Here is a 1,468-nt window from a genome sequence, read left to right on the forward strand (position 1 = left end):
TGCTTATAATTTGAGAATATCTTTGTATGATCAATTCCCATGATTCCCCTATGACCCCATGACACCCTAGTGCTTTTTATCAATTGTTTACATCCCTTTTAATTCATCTTGCTTTTTTACCTTCATTGCTATTTAGTTTAGTGATCTTCTACTTCAAACCCCAATTGTGACACCCTTAGACACCACTAGTTGCAATAGAAATCTCATCTCAATTCCCGTCCCTTGGGATCCGACCTTTACTTGCCTCTTTACTAATTGTAGAGTTGTTGGTGAAGTTATAAATTGTGTTTTGGTTTAGGTGCTCCTAACGACAAGTACTGAAAACTAAACCCCACGAGGGATCACGACCAAAAAATGGCGCCGTTGCCGGGGACAGTGTTAACTTAATTTAGATTTTCTTGTATTGTTTTTAGTTGTGTCAATCTATGCCTTGGGGAAGTAAAAATCCTCAAGGTTTGCTCTAATTATTTTCGAGTTGTTTGATATTTTGCATGTCTAGAAGATCACAAGGTAACTTGTTACCCTTTGATCATGAAATTGAAAAGACTTTCACAACCAATAGAAAACTTGCTAGGAGAACTTTGAGAGGTATTGGTGAGGTTGTAGGTATTCAACCAAATACTATTGAGTTCATCAACCCTTTTGCAAGAGAAGGTGAGGAGAACCCAACACAAAATCCAACACAAAATCAACCCACAATGCCTAAGTTTTCATCACATTCTGTACCCACCGAGGAGAACCTACCCAATGGTACTCCCACAACACAACATCTAACCGGAAATTTTATTGCCAAATCCGCATTTATCCAATTAGTCGAAAGAAGCCAATTTGGGGGGATGCCTAGTGAAGACCCTCACTCTCATATGGAGACTTTTTGCGACTATTGTGATGCGATTTCTCAAACCGGTGTAACTCAAGACCAAATTCGATGGGTCTTATTTCCTTTTTATCTAATTGGCACCGTGAAACAATGGTTGAAAGGCCTTGATAAGGCTACTCTCGGAATTGATTCTTGGAAGAAATTGGCTCTAGCTTTCTACAAAAAGTTCTATCCACCGGAAAAGACTAACATGCTAAGAGCTCAAATTACGGGCTTTAAGCAAAGAGATGAAGAATCCTTGTATGAAGCTTGGGAGCGATTCAAGGGAATTTGTCGCTCATGTCCTCAACATGGACTTAGCGAGTGGTTCTTGGTACAACAATTTTGGAATGGTCTTTATGAAGACTCAAGGAACATTCTCAACATGGGATCAAATGGAATGTTCACCGAAGTTGATGACAATCAAACTTGGAACAAAATTGAGAAAATGGCGGTCCATAATTCACAATATAGTAGACCTCGCAAGGCTACTAGAGGAGGAAAGCATGAAGTGGACTCTATTACTCAATTGGGTGCTCTACTTAGTGCTCACATTGATACAATCAATTTGAAGTTTGAAAAAGCTATGGCTAGACTTGAAGAAGCCTC

At 39.3% G+C, this 1,468-nt stretch overlaps 1 non-coding gene across 1 annotated transcript; it reads right to left on the reverse strand.

The window, feature by feature from the left end:
- Positions 1 to 1,070: 1,070 nt before the first annotated feature.
- Positions 1,071 to 1,177, reverse strand: LOC141625792 (small nucleolar RNA R71). Its single transcript, XR_012535546.1, has one exon. It is a non-coding gene; the product is annotated as a small nucleolar RNA R71 (small nucleolar RNA).
- Positions 1,178 to 1,468: the final 291 nt, after the last annotated feature.

Source organism: Silene latifolia, chromosome X (genome assembly GCF_048544455.1).
Source record: "Silene latifolia isolate original U9 population chromosome X, ASM4854445v1, whole genome shotgun sequence".
NCBI lineage: Eukaryota > Viridiplantae > Streptophyta > Magnoliopsida > Caryophyllales > Caryophyllaceae > Silene > Silene latifolia.